This window comes from Pleurodeles waltl, unplaced genomic scaffold (assembly GCF_031143425.1).
Source record: "Pleurodeles waltl isolate 20211129_DDA unplaced genomic scaffold, aPleWal1.hap1.20221129 scaffold_39, whole genome shotgun sequence".
Classification (NCBI taxonomy): Eukaryota; Metazoa; Chordata; class Amphibia; order Caudata; family Salamandridae; genus Pleurodeles; species Pleurodeles waltl.
Window position 1 is genome coordinate 5,940,062 of NW_027150097.1, and position 15,285 is coordinate 5,955,346.

At 46.0% G+C, this 15,285-nt stretch overlaps 4 non-coding genes across 4 annotated transcripts; all 4 read left to right on the top strand.

The window, feature by feature from the left end:
* The first annotated feature begins 1,862 nt into the window (after positions 1-1,862).
* TRNAL-CAG (transfer RNA leucine (anticodon CAG)) lies at positions 1,863-1,945 on the top strand. The gene has a single exon. It is a non-coding gene; the product is annotated as a tRNA-Leu (tRNA).
* Positions 1,946-4,293: 2,348 nt separating this feature from the next.
* TRNAL-CAG (transfer RNA leucine (anticodon CAG)) lies at positions 4,294-4,376 on the top strand. The gene has a single exon. It is a non-coding gene; the product is annotated as a tRNA-Leu (tRNA).
* A 3,563-nt stretch (positions 4,377-7,939) lies between these two features.
* TRNAL-CAG (transfer RNA leucine (anticodon CAG)) lies at positions 7,940-8,022 on the top strand. The gene has a single exon. It is a non-coding gene; the product is annotated as a tRNA-Leu (tRNA).
* A 2,268-nt stretch (positions 8,023-10,290) lies between these two features.
* Positions 10,291-10,373, top strand: TRNAL-CAG (transfer RNA leucine (anticodon CAG)). Its single transcript has one exon. It is a non-coding gene; the product is annotated as a tRNA-Leu (tRNA).
* The last annotated feature ends 4,912 nt before the right edge of the window (positions 10,374-15,285 follow it).

The following is a 15,285-nucleotide window of genomic DNA, read 5'->3' on the forward strand; positions in this document are numbered from 1 at the left end:
CATCGAACTCCAAAACTCGGGGGAGACTAACACTCCCTACCTCCCTTGTGTGCATCAGGGGTGTGCCCATGACGAACACAACATTTCTCCTTACCCAATACAAAACAGACATAGCTGCTCAAAAAAAAGATACTATACTAATCCAGTATACAAGAATAGTACACAACAAGAAATACCACATTCAGTCAATCCACCCCGAATCCTTGCCGCCGCATTGAGCATGGCGGTCGAGGACTCAAACTGAACCGTTCAAGTCCTTGTCTCAGAAGCACTGAGTTGATTGGTATGGAGCCAGGCACCTCCTGATCTGAATCTTGAACTCGCTCCAAATTCTGCATGTCCACACCCCCTGTAGTAGATGATTGAGAATTAGTAGCAGTCACCACCGGCCATGTGAACTGGCTCCAAATTCAGCATGTCCACACCCCATGTAGTAGATTATTGAGAATTAGTAGCAGTCACCACCGGATCCACTGTCAGGATGATCCATCCTCTCTCCTTCATCAGCTTCAGATCCCACTGTTTCCCTGAGCAGTAAGGTCTGGAATTGAAAATACAGAGGACATTAAACAACATTCACTGAGAACATGGCACTCATTTTGGTTTATAAGCTGGAAATTGAGCCATCAGTGTGGTGTCAAGAGTGTCAGGATGGCCGAGTGGTCTAAGGTGCTGCGTTCAGGTTGCAGTCTTTTTTGGAGGCGTGGGTTCAAATCCCACTTCTCACAAGTGTATTTTGCGAGGTGGATACATTTTTGGACTTTTTTTTCCCAAGCACCCGTATCAAAAACAATGTCAACAGTTCTGTAAATTATCAATAGGATCTATTTTACGTTGCTTGCACTAATTGCCTTAAGTTGGCTAAATCGCAGTAAATCAGTAAAGCAGGAAATTACAGCATCTTCAACAAATAGCGATAGAGGGGCCAAGATAAAGGGTTCGACCTTACATATCAAGAGCGCAGCTGTCAATAGTTCAGCAGGTTCACAGTGCAGAAGGTTCAGTGGCGCCAGGGTCCCCTGCATCCGAGTCACAGCTGGTTTTTAACTTCTGCATTCAGGGGATGGGAGGGGTGGGGGTGTTGCGTCATGCACATACAGTGCCTGTTTCGCAGATAAGTGTTAATAAATACACAACGAATAATATGGAGTCTTTGGCCACGAGGAACACCTTCCCCTACCTTTTATTCTCTCCGGTTCCACGTCACCGCACCTACCATCCAACTCCAAAACTCAGGGGAGACTAACACTCCCTACGTCCCTTGGTGTGCATCATGGGCGTGCCCATGACGAACACAACATTTCTCCTTAACCAATACAAAACAAACATAGCTGCACAAAAAAAAGATACTATACTAATCCAGTATACAAGAATAGTACACAACAAGAAATACCACATTCAGTCAATCCACCCTGTATCCTTGCAGCCGCGTTGAGCATGGCGGTTGAGGTCTCAAACTGTACCGTTCAAGTCCTTGTCTCAGAGGCACTGAGTTGATTGGTATGGAGCCAGGCACCTCCTGATCTGAATCTTGAACTGGCTCCAAATTCTGCATGTCCACACCCCCTGTAGTACATGATTGAGAATTAGTAGCAGTCGCCACCAGCCATATGCACTGGCTCAAAATTCTGCATGTCCACACCCCATGTAGTAGATGATTGAGAATTAGTAGCACTCACCACCGGATCCACTGTCAGGATTATCCATCCTCTCTCCTTCATCAGCTTAAGATCCCACTGTTTCCCTGAGCAGGAAGGTCTGGAATTGAAAATACAGAGGACATTAAACAACATTCACTCAGAACATGGCACTCATTTTGGTTTATAAGCTGGAAATTGAGCCATCAGTGCGGTGTCAAGAGTGTCAGGATGGCCGAGTGGTCTAAGGCGCTGCGTTCAGATCGCAGTCTCCTTTGGAGGCGTGGGTTCGAATCCCACTTCTGACAAGTGTCTTTTGCGAGGTGGATACTTTTTTGGACTTTTTTTTCCAAGCACCCGTATGAAAAACAATGTCAACAGTTTCTGTAAATTATCGATAAGATCTATTGTCCGTTGCTTGCACTAATTGCCTGAAGTTGGCTAAATCGCAGTAAATCGGTAAAGCGGGAAATCACAGCATCTTCAACAAATCGTGATAGAGGGGCAGAGATAAAGGTTTCGACCCTACATATCAAGAGCGCAGCTGTCAATAGTTCAGCAGGTTCACAGTGCAGAAGGTTCAGTGGCACCAGGGTCCCCTGCGTCCCAATCACAGCTGATTTTTAACTTCTGTATTCAGGGGATGGAAGGGGTGGGGGTGTTGCGTCGTGCACACACAGTGCCTGTTTTGCAGAGAAGTTTTAATAAATACACAAAGAATAATATGGAGTCTTTGGCCACGAGGGACACCTTCCCCTACCTTTTATTCTCTCCGATTCCACATCACCGCACCTACCATCCAACTCCAAAACTCGGGGGAGACTAACACTCCCTACCTCCCTTGGTGTGCATCATGGGCGTGTCCATGACTAACACAACATTTCTCCTTAACCAATACAAAACAAACATAGCTGCTCAAAAAAAAGATACTATACTAATCCAGTATACAAGAATAGTACACAACAATAAATACCACATTCAGTCAATCCACCCCGAATCCTTGCAGCCGCGTTGAGCATGGCGGTCGAGGACTCAAACTGTACCGTTCAAGTCCTTGTCTCAGAGGCACTGAGTTGATTGGTATGGAGCCAGGCACCTCCTGATCTGAATCTTGAACTGGCTCCAAATTCTGCATGTCCACACCCCCTGTAGTAGATGATTGAGAATTAGTAGCAGTCACCACCGGCCATATGCACTGGCTCAAAATTCTGCAAGTCCACACCCCATGTAGTAGATGATTGAGAATTAGTAGCAGTCACCACAGGGTCCACTGTCAGGATGATCCATCCTCTCTCCTACATCAGCTTCAGATCCCACTGTTTCCCTGAGCAGGAAGGTCTGGAATTGAAAATACAGAGGACATTAAATAACATTCACTCAGTACATGGCACTCATTTTGGTTTATAAGCTGGAAATTGAGCCATCAGTCTGGTGTCAAGAGTGTCAGGATGGCCGGGTGGTCTGAGGTGCTGCATTCAGTTTGCAGTCTCCCTTGGAGACGTGGGTTCAAACCCCACTTCTGACAAGTGTCTTTTGCGAGGTGGATACATTTTTGAACTTTTTTTTACCAAGCACCCTTATCAAAAACAATGTCAACAGTTTCTGTAAATTATCGATAAGATCTATTGTCCGTTGCTTGCACTAATTGCCTGAAGTTGGCTAAATCGCAGTAAATCGGTAAAGCAGGAAATCACAGCATCTTCAACAAATCGTGATAGAGGGGCCGAGATAAAGGTTTCGACCCTACATATCAAAAGCACAGCTGTTAATAGTTCAGCAGGTTCACAGTGCAGAAGGTTCAGTGGCACCAGGGTCCCCTGCGTCCCAATCACAGCTGGTTTTTAACTTCTGTATTCAGGGCATGGGAGGGGTGTGTTGCATCGTGCACACACAGTGCCTGTTTCGCAGATAAGTTTTAATAAATACACAGAGAATAATATAGAGTCATTGGCCACGAGGAACACCTTCCCTGACCGTTTATTCTCTCCGGTTCCACGTCACCGCGCCTACCATCCAACTCCAAAACTCGGGGGAGACTAACACTCCCTACCTCCCTTGGTGTGCATCATAGGCGTGCCCATGACGAACACAACATTTCTCCTTAACCAATACAAAACAAACATAGCTGCTCAAAAAAAAGATACTATACTAATCCATTATACAAGAATAGTACACAACAAGAAATGCCACATTCAGTCAATCCACCCCAAATCCTTGCAGCCGCGTTGAGCATGGCAGTCGAGGACTCAAACTGTACCGTTCAAGTCCTTGTCTCAGAGGCACTGAGTTGATTGGTATGGAGCCAGGCACCTCCTGATCTGAATCTTGAACTGGCTCCAAATTCTGCATGTCCACACCCCTTGTAGTAGATGATTGAGAATTAGTAGCAGTCACCACCGGCCATGTGCACTGGCTCAAAATTCAGCATGTCCACACCCCATGTAGTCGATGATTGAGAATTAGTAGCAGTCACCACCGGATTCACTGTCAGGATGATCCATCCTCTCTCCTTCATCAGCTTCAGATCCCACTGTTTCCCTGAGCAGGAAGGTCTGGAATTGAAAATACAGAGGACATTAAACAACATTCACTCAGTACATGGCACTCATTTTGGTTTATAAGCTGGAAATTGAGCCATCAGTGCAGTGACAAGAGTGTCAGGATGGCCGAGTGGTCTAAGGCGCTGCGTTCAGGTCGCAGTCTCCTTTGGAGGTGTGGGTTCGAATCCCACTTCTGACAAGTGTCTTTTGCGAGGTGGATACATTTTTGGACTTTTTTTTTTCAAGCACCCATATCAAAAACAATGTCAACAGTTTCTGTAAATCATCGATAAGATCTATTGTCCATTGCTTGCACTAATTTCCTGAAGTTGGCTAAATCGCAGTAAATCGGTAAAGCGGGAAATCACAGCATCTTCAACAAATCGTGATAGAGGGGCAGAGATAAAGGTTTCGACCCTACATATCAAGAGCGCAGCTGTCAATAGTTCAGCAGGTTCACAGTGCAGAAGGTTCAGTGGCACCAGGGTCCCCTGCGTCCCATTCACAGCTGGTTTTTAACTTCTGTATTCAGGGCATGGGAGGGGTGTGTTGCATCGTGCACACACGGTGCCTGTTTCGCAGATAAGTTTTAATAAATACACAGAGAATAATATAGAGTCATTGGCCACGAGGAACACCTTCCCTGACCTTTTATTCTCTCCGGTTCCACGTCACCGCGCCTACCATCCAACTCCAAAACTCGGGGGAGACTAACACTCCCTACCTCCCTTGGTGTGCATCATAGGCGTGCCCATGACGAACACAACATTTCTCCTTAACCAATACAAAACAAACATAGATGCTCAAAAAAAAGATACTATACTAATCCAGTATACAAGAATAACACACAACAAGAAATGCCACATTCAGTCAATCCACCCCGAATCCTTGCAGCCGCGTTGAGCATGGCGGTCGAGGACTCAAACTGTACCGTTCAAGTCCTTGTCTCAGAGGCACTGAGTTGATTGGTATGGAGCCAGGCACCTCCTGATCTGAATCTTGAACTGGCTCCAAATTCTGCATGTCCACACCCCCTGTAGTAGATGATTGAGAATTATTAGCAGTCACCACCGGCCATGTGCACTGGCTCAAAATTCAGCATGTCCACACCCCACGTAGTCGATGATTGAGAATTAGTAGCAGTCACCACCGGATTCACTGTCAGGATGATCCATCCTCTCTCCTTCATCAGCTTCAGATCCCACTGTTTCCCTGAGCAGGAAGGTCTGGAATTGAAAATACAGAGGACATTAAACAACATTCACTCAGTACATGGCACTCATTTTGGTTTATACGCTCGAAATTGAGCCACGAGGAAGGTGTGAAGACTGTTAGGATGGCCGAGTGGACTAAGGCGTTGCGTTCAGATCGCAGCCTCCCTTGGAGGCTTGGGTTCAAATCCCACTTCTGGCAAGTGTAGTTTGCGAGGTGGATACATTTTTGGACTTTTTTTTCCCAAGCACCGTATCAAAAACAATGTCAACAGTTTCTGTAAATTATCGATAAGATCTATTTTCCGTTGCTTGCACTAATTGCCTGAAGTTGGCTAAATCGCAGTAAATCGGTAAAGCAGGAAATCACAGCATCTTCAACAAATCGTGATAGAGGGGCCGAGATAAAGGTTTCGACCCTACATATCAAAAGCGCAGCTGTCAATAGTTCAGCAGGTTCACAGTGCAGAAGGTTCAGTGGCACCAGGGTCCCCTGCGTCCCAATCACAGCTGGTTTTTAACTTCTGTATTCAGGGGATGGGATGGGTGGGGGTGTTGCGTCGTGCACACACAGTGCCTGTTTTGCAGAGAAGTTTTAATAAATACACAAAGAATAATATGGAGTCTTCGGCCACGAGGAACACCTTCCCCTACCTTTTATTCTCTCCGATTCCACATCACCGCACCTACCATCCAACTCCAAAACTCGGGGGAGACTAACACTCCCTACCTCCCTTGGTGTGCATCATGGGCGTGCCCATGACGAACACAACATTTCTCCTTAACCAATACAAAACAAACATAGCTGCTCAAAAAAAAAGATACTATACTAATCCAGTATACAAGAATAGTACACAACAATAAATACCACATTCAGTCAATCCACCCCGAATCCTTGCAGCCGCGTTGAGCATGGCGGTCGAGGACTCAAACTGTACCGTTCAAGTCCTCTCCTCAGAGGCACTGAGTTGATTGGTATGGAGCCAGGCACCTCCTGATCTGAATCTTGAACTGGCTCCAAATTCTGCATGTCCACACCCCCTGTAGTAGATGATTGAGAATTAGTAGCAGTCACCACGGGCCATATGCACTGGCTCAAAATTCTGCAAGTCCACACCCCATGTAGTAGATGATTGAGAATTAGTAGCAGTCACCACAGGGTCCACTGTCAGGATGATCCATCCTCTCTCCTTCATCAGCTTCAGATCCCACTGTTTCCCTGAGCAGGAAGGTCTGGAATTGAAAATACAGAGGACATTAAATAACATTCACTCAGTACATGGCACTCATTTTGGTTTATAAGCTGGAAATTGAGCCATCAGTCTGGTGTCAAGAGTGTCAGGATGGCCGGGTGGTCTAAGGTGCTGCATTCAGGTCACAGTCTCCCTTGGAGACGTGGTTTCAAACCCCACTTCTGACAAGTGTCTTTTGCGAGGTGGATACATTTTTGGACTTTTTTTTTCCAAGCACCCTTATCAAAAACAATGTCAACAGTTTCTGTAAATTATCGATAAGATCTATTGTCCGTTGCTTGCACTAATTGCCTGAAGTTGGCTAAATCGCAGTAAATCGGTAAAGCAGGAAATCACAGCATCTTCAACAAATCGTGATAGAGGGGCAGAGATAAAGGTTTTGACCCTACATATCAAGAGCGCAGCTGTCAATAGTTCAGCAGGTTCACAGTGCAGAAGGTTCAGTGGCACCAGGGTCCCCTGCGTCCCAATCACAGCTGGTTTTTAACTTCTGTATTCAGGGCATGGGAGGGGTGTGTTGCATCATGCACACATGGTGCCTGTTTCGCAGATAAGTTTTAATAAATACACAGAGAATAATATAGAGTCATTGGCCACGAGGAACACCTTCCCTGGCCTTTTATTCTCTCCGGTTCCACGTCACCGCGCCTACCATCCAACTCCAAAACTCGGGGGAGACTAACAATCCCTACCTCCCTTGGTGTGCATCATAGGCGTGCCCATGACGAACACAACATTTCTCCTTAACCAATACAAAACAAACATAGCTGCTAAAAAAAAAGATACTATACTAAACCAGTAAACAAGAATAGTACACAACAAGAAATGCCACATTCAGTCAATCCACCCCGAATCCTTGTAGCCGCGTTGAGCATGGCGGTCGAGGACTCAAACTGTACCGTTCAAGTCCTTGTCTCAGAGGCACTGAGTTGATTGGTATGGAGCCAGGCACCTCCTGATCTGAATCTTGAACTGGCTCCAAATTCTGCATGTCCACACCCCTTGTAGTAGATGATTGAGAATTAGTAGCAGTCACCACCGGCCATGTGCACTGGCTCAAACTTCTGCATGTCCACACCCCATGTAGTCGATGATTGAGAATTAGTAGCAGTCACCACCGGATTCACTGTCAGGATGATCTATCCTCTCTCCTTCATCAGCTTCAGATCCCACTGTTTCCCTGAGCAGGAAGGTCTGGAATTGAACATACAGAGGACATTAAACAACATTCACTCAGTACATGGCACTCATTTTGGTTTATAAGCTGGAAATTGAGCCATCAGTGCAGTGTCAAAAGTGTCAGGATGGCCGAGTGGTCTAAGGTGCTACGTTCAGGTCGCAGTCTCCTTTGGAGGCGTGGGTTCGAATCCCACTTCTGACAAGTGTATTTTGCGAGGTGGATACATTTTTGGACTTTTTTATCCCAAGCACCGTATCAAAAACAATGTCAACAGTTTCTGTAAATTATCGATAAGATCTATTTTCCGTTGCTTGCACTAATTGCCTGAAGTTGGCTAAATCGCAGTAAATCGGTAAAGCAGGAAATCACAGCATCTTCAACAAATCGTGATAGAGGGGCCGAGATAAAGGTTTCGACCCTACATATCAAAAGCGCAGCTGTCAATAGTTCAGCAGGTTCAAAGTGCAGAAGGTTCAGTGGCGCCAGGGTCCCCTGCGTCCCAATCAGAGCTGGTTTTGAACTTCTGTATTCAGGGGATGGGAGGGGTGGGGGTGTTGCGTCGTGCACACACAGTGCCTGTTTTGCAGAGAAGTTTTAATAAATACACAAAGAATAATATGGAGTCTTTGGCCACGAGGAACACCTTCCCCTACCTTTTATTCTCTCCGATTCCACATCACCGCACCTAACATCCAACTCCAAAACTCCGGGGAGACTAACACTCCCTACCTCCCTTGGTGTGCATCATGGGCGTGCCCATGACGAACACAACATTTCTCCTTAACCAATACAAAACAAACATAGCTGCTCAAAAAAAAGATACTATACTAATCCAGTATACAAGAATAGTACACAACAATAAATACCACATTCAGTCAATCCACCCTGAATCCTTGCAGCCGCGTTGAGCATGGCGGTCGAGGACTCAAACTGTACCGTTCAAGTCCTTGTCTCAGAGGCACTGAGTTGATTGGTATGGAGCCAGGCACCTCCTGATCTGAATCTTGAACTGGCTTCAAATTCTGCATGTCCACACCCCCTGTAGTAGATGATTGAGAATTAGTAGCATTCACCACCGGCCATATGCACTGGCTCAAAATTCTGCAAGTCCACACCCCATGTAGTAGATGATTGAGAATTAGTAGCAGTCACCACAGGGTCCACTGTCAGGATGATCCATCCTCTCTCCTTCATCAGCTTCAGATCCCACTGTTTCCCTGAGCAGGAAGGTCTGGAATTGAAAATACAGAGGACATTAAATAACATTCACTCAGTACATGGCACTCATTTTGGTTTATAAGCTGGAAATTGAGCCATCAGTCTGGTGTCAAGAGTGTCAGGATGGCTGGGTGGTGTAAGGTGCTGCGTTCAGGTCACAATCTCTCTTGGAGACGTGGGTTCAAACCCCTCTTCTGACAAGGGTCTTTGCAAGGTGGATACATTATTGGACCTTTTTTTTCCAAGCACCCTTATCAAAAACAATGTCAACAGTTTCTGTAAATTATCGATAAGATCTATTGTCCGTTGCTTGCACTAATTGCCTGAAGTTGGCTAAATCGCAGTAAATCGGTAAAGCAGGAAATCACAGCATCTTCAACAAATCGTGATAGAGGGGCCGAGATAAAGGTTTCGACCCTACATATCAAAAGCACAGCTGTCCATAGTTCAGCAGGTTCACAGTGCAGAAGGTTCAGTGGCACCAGGGTCCCCTGCGTCCCAATCAGAGCTGGTTTTTAACTTCTGTATTCTGGGCATGGGAGGGGTGTGTTGCATCGTGCACACACAGTGCCTGTTTCGCAAATAAGTTTTAATAAATACACAGAGAATAATATAGAGTCATTGGCCACGAGGAACACCTTCCCTGACCTTTTATTCTCTCCGGTTCCACGTCACCGCGCCTACCATCCAACTCAATAACTCGGGGGAGACTAACACTCCCTACCTCCCTTGGTGTGCATCATAGGCGTGCCCATGACGAACACAACATTTCTCCTTAACCAATACAAAACAAACATAGCTGCTCCAAAAAAAGATACTATACTAAACCAGTATACAAGAATAGAACACAACAAGAAATGCCACATTCAGTCAATCCACCCCGAATCCTTGCAGCCGCGTTGAGCATGGCGGTCGAGGACTCAAACTGTACCGTTCAAGTCCTTGTCTCAGAGGCACTGAGTTGATTGGTATGGAGCCAGGCACCTCCTGATCTGAATCTTGAACTGACTCCAAATTCTGCATGTCCACACCCCCTGTAGTAGATGATTGAGAATTAGTAGCAGTCACCACCGGAACCACTGTCAGGATGATCCATCCTCTCTCCTTCATCAGCTTCAGATCCCACTGTTTCCCTGAGCAGGAAGGTCTGGAATTGAAAATACAGAGGGCATTAAACAACATTCACTCAGTACATGGCACTCATTTTGGTATATAAGCTGGAAATTGAGCCATCAGTGCAGTGTCAAGAGTGTCAGGATGGCCGAGTGGTCTAAGGTGCTACGTTCAGGTCGCAGTCTCCTTTGGAGGCGTGGGTTCGAATCCCACTTCTGACAAGTGTATTTTGCGAGGTGGATACATTTTTGGACTTTTTTATCCCAAGCACCTTATCAAAAACAATGTCAACAGTTTCTGTAAATTATCGATAAGATCTATTTTCCGTTGCTTGCACTAATTGCCTGAAGTTGGCTAAATCGCAGTAAATCGGTAAAGCAGGAAATCACAGCATCTTCAACAAATCGTGATAGAGGGGCCGAGATAAAGGTTTCGACCCTACATATCAAAAGCGCAGCTGTCAATAGTTCAGCAGGTTCACAGTGCAGAAGGTTCAGTGGCGCCAGTGTCCCCTGCGTCCCAATCAGAGCTGGTTTTTAACTTCTGTATTCAGGGGATGGGAGGGGTGGGGGTGTTGCGTCGTGCACACACAGTGCCTGTTTTGCAGAGAAGTTTTAATAAATACACAAAGAATAATATGGAGTCTTTGGCCACGAGGAACACCTTCCCCTACCTTTTATTCTCTCCGATTCCACATCACCGCACCTACCATCCAACTCCAAAACCTGGGGGAGACTAACACTCCCTACCTCCCTTGGTGTGCATCATGGGCGTGCCCATGACGAACACAACATTTCTCCTTAACCAATACAAAACAAACATAGCTGCTCAAAAAAAAGATACTATACTAATCCAGTATACAAGAATAGTACACAACAATAAATACCACATTTAGTCAATCCACCCCGAATCCTTGCAGCCGCGTTGAGCATGGCGGTCGAGGACTCAAACTGTACCGTTCAAGTCCTTGTCTCAGAGGCACTGAGTTGATTGGTATGGAGCCAGGCACCTCCTGATCTGAATCTTGAACTGGCTCCAAATTCTGCATGTCCACACCCCCTGTAGTAGATGATTGAGAATTAGTAGCAGTCACCACCGGCCATGTGCACTGGCTCAAAATTCTGCAAGTCCACACCCCATGTAGTAGATGATTGAGAATTAGTAGCAGTCACCACAGGGTCCACTGTCAGGATGATCCATCCTCTCTCCTTCATCAGCTTCAGATCCCACTGTTTCCCTGAGCAGGAAGGTCTGGAATTGAAAATACAGAGGACATTAAATAACATTCACTCAGTACATGGCACTCATTTTGGTTTATAAGCTGGAAATTGAGCCATCAGTCTGGTGTCAAGAGTGTCAGGATGGCCGGGTGGTGTAAGGTGCTGCGTTCAGGTCACGGTCTCTCTTGGAGACGTGGGTTCAAACCCCTCTTCTGACAAGTGTCTTTGCAAGGTGGATACATTTTTGGACTTTTTTTTCCAAGCACCCTTATCAAAAACAATGTCAACAGTTTCTGTAAATTATCGATAAGATCTATTGTCCGTTGCCTGCACTAATTGCCTGAAGTTGGCTAAATCGCATTAAATCGGTAAAGCAGGAAATCACAGCATCTTCAACAAACCGTGATAGAGGGGCCGAGATAAAGGTTTCGACCCTACATATCAAAAGCACAGCTGTCCATAGTTCAGCAGGTTCACAGTGCAGAAGGTTTAGTGGCACCAGGGTCCCCTGCGTCCCAATCACAGCTGGTTTTTAACTTCTGTATTCTGGGCATGGGAGGGGTGTGTTGCATCGTGCACACACAGTGCCTGTTTCGCAAATAAGTTTTAATAAATACACAGAGAATAATATAGAGTCATTGGCCACGAGGAACACCTTCCCTGACCTTTTATTCTCTCCGGTTCCACGTCACCGCGCCTACCATCCAACTCAATAACTCGGGGGAGACTAACACTCCCTACCTCCCTTGGTGTGAATCATAGGCGTGCCCATGACGAACACAACATTTCTCCTTAACCAATACAAAACAAACATAGCTGCTCCAAAAAAAGATACTATACTAAACCAGTATACAAGAATAGAACACAACAAGAAATGCCACATTCAGTCAATCCACCCCGAATCCTTGCAGCCGCGTTGAGCATGGCGGTCGAGGACTCAAACTGTACCGTTCAAGTCCTTGTCTCAGAGGCACTGAGTTGATTGGTATGGAGCCAGGCACCTCCTGATCTGAATCTTGAACTGGCTCCAAATTCTGCATGTCCACACCCCCTGTAGTAGATGATTGAGAATTAGTAGCAGTCACCACCGGCCATGTGCACTGGCTCAAAATTCAGCATGTCCACACCCCATGTAGTAGATGATTGAGAATTAGTAGCAGTCACCTCCGGATCCACTGTCAGGATGATCCATCCTCTCTCCTTCATCAGCTTCAGATCCCACTATTTCCCTGAGCAGGAAGGTCTGGAATTGAAAATACAGAGGACATTAAACAACATTCACTCAGTACATGGCACTCATTTTGGTTTATAAGCTGGAAAGTGAGCCATCAGTGCAGTGTGAAGAGTGTCAGGATGGCCGAGTGGTCTAAGGCGCTGCGTTCAGGTCGCAGTCTCCTTTGGAGGCATTGGTTCGAATCCCACTTCTGACAAGTGTCTTTTGCGAGGTGGATACATTTTTGGACTTTTTTTTTCCAAGCACCCGTATCAAAAACAATGTCAACAGTTTCTGTAAATTATCGATAAGATCTATTGTCCGTTGCTTGCACTAATTTCCTGAAGTTGGCTAAATCGCAGTAAATCGGTAAAGCGGGAAATCACAGCATCTTCAACAAATCGTGATAGAGGGGCAGAGATAAAGGTTTCGACCCTACATATCAAGAGCGCAGCTGTCAATAGTTCAGCAGGTTCACAGTGCAGAAGGTTTAGTGGCACCAGGGTCCCCTGCGTCCCAATCACAGCTGGTTTTTAACTTCTGTATTCAGGGCATGGGAGGGGTGTGTTGCATCATGCACACACTGTGCCTGTTTCGCAGATAAGTTTTAATAAATACACAGAGAATAATATAGAGTCATTGGCCACGAGGAACACCTTCCCTGACCTTCTATTCTCTCCGGTTCCACGTCACCGCGCCTACCATCCAACTCCAAAACTCGGGGGAGACTAACACTCCCTACCTCCCTTGGTGTGCATCATAGGCGTGCCCATGACGAACACAACATTTTTCCTTAACCAATACAAAACAAACATAGCTGCTCAAAAAAAAGATACTATACTAATCCAGTATACAAGAATAACACACAACAAGAAATGCCACATTCAGTCAATCCACCCCGAATCCTTGCAGCCGCGTTGAGCATGGCGGTCGAGGACTCTAACTGTACCGTTCAAGTCCTTGTCTCAGAGGCACTGAGTTGATTGGTATGGAGCCAGGCACCTCCTGATCTGAATCTTGAACTGGCTCCAAATTCTTCATGTCCACACCCCCTGTAGTAGATGATTGAGAATTAGTAGCAGTCACCACCGGCCATGTGCACTGGCTCAAAATTCAGCATGTCCACACCCCATGTAGTTGATGATTGAGAATTAGTAGCAGTCACCACCGGATTCACTGTCAGGATGATCCATCCTCTCTCCTTCATCAGCTTCAGATCCCACTGTTTCCCTGAGCAGGAAGGTCTGGAATTGAAAATACAGAGGACATTAAACAACATTCACTCAGTACATGGCACTCATTTTGGTTTATACGCTCGAAATTGAGCCATGAGCAAGGTGTGAAGACTGTCAGGAAGGCTGAGTGGTCTAAGGCGCTGTGTTCAGATCCCAGTCTCCCTTGGAGGCGTGGGTTCAATTCCCACTTCTGACAAGTGTGTTTTGCGAGGTGGATACATTTTTGGACTTTTTTTTCCCAAGCACCGTATCAAAAACAATGTGAACAGTTTCTGTAAATTATCGATAAGATCTATTTTCCGTTGCTTGCACTAATTGCCTGAAGTTGGCTAAATCGCAGTAAATCGGTAAAGCAGGAAATCACAGCATCTTCAACAAATCGTGATAGAGGGGCCGAGATAAAGGTTTCGACCCTACATATCAAAAGCGCAGCTGTCAATAGTTCAGCAGGTTCACAGTGCAGAAGGTTCAGTGGCACCAGGGTCCCCTGTGTCCCAATCACAGCTGGTTTTTAACTTCTGTATTCAGGGGATGGGAGGGGTGGGGGTGTTGCGTCGTGCACACACAGTGCCTGTTTCGCAGAGAAGTTTTAATAAATACACAAAGAATAATATGGAGTCTTCGGCCACGAGGAACACCTTCCCCTACCTTATATTCTCTCCGGTTCCACGTCACCGCGCCTACCTTCCAACTCCAAAACTCGGGGGAGACTAACACTCCCTACCTCCCTTGGTGAGCATCATAGGCGTGCCCATGACGAACACAACATTTCTCCTTAACCAATACAAAACAAACATAGCTGCTCAAAAAAAAGATACTATACTAATCCAGTATACAAGAATAGTACACAAGAAGAAATGCCACATTCAGTCAATCCACCCCGAATCCTTGCAGCCGCGTAGAGCATGGCGGTCGAGGACTCAAACTGTACCGTTCAAGTCCTTGTCTCAGAGGCACTGAGTTGATTGGTATGGAGCCAGGCACCTCCTGATCTGAATCTTGAACTGGCTCCAAATTCTGCATGTCCACACCCCTTGTAGTAGATGATTGAGAATTAGTAGCAGTCACCACCGGCCATGTGCACTGGCTCAAACTTCTGCATGTCCACACCCCATGTAGTCGATGATTGAGAATTAGTAGCAGTCATCACCGGATTCACTGTCAGGATGATCCATCCTCTCTCCTTCATCAGCTTTAGATCCCACTGTTTCCCTGAGCAGGAAGGTCTGGAATTGAAAATACAGAGGACATTAAACAACATTCACTCACTACATGGCACTCATTTTGGTTTATACGCTCGAAATTGAGCCATGAGGGAGGTGTGAAGAGTGTCAGGATGGCCGAGTGGTCTAAGGCGCTGCGTCCAGGTCGCAGCCTCCCTTGGAGGTGTGGGTTCATATCCCACTTCTAACAAGTGTATTTTGCGAGGTGGATAAGTTTTTGGACTTTTTTTTCCCAAGCACCG